Below are 222 nucleotides of genomic sequence, written 5' to 3' on the forward strand. Positions count from 1 at the left end.
AATGAGGAACTCTTTTATTTTATTTCTCGTGTGCGGTAAGTGTTTAATCTTAATCTTAAAACATTCACCATAAGAAATAACTTCCTGATTATGAGTCCCCTTATTTCCCAGTGTGGTTCGGTTTAGCATTAGTTTATAAAGTGGCTGTCTCAATGACGAAGGTCTTAATCTGACAGGGAATTAAAGAAGCAGTTTGCATTCACTGATGATTTATAGAGAAGG

Source organism: Triplophysa rosa, linkage group LG3, assembly GCF_024868665.1.
Source record: "Triplophysa rosa linkage group LG3, Trosa_1v2, whole genome shotgun sequence".
Taxonomy (NCBI): Eukaryota; Metazoa; Chordata; class Actinopteri; order Cypriniformes; family Nemacheilidae; genus Triplophysa; species Triplophysa rosa.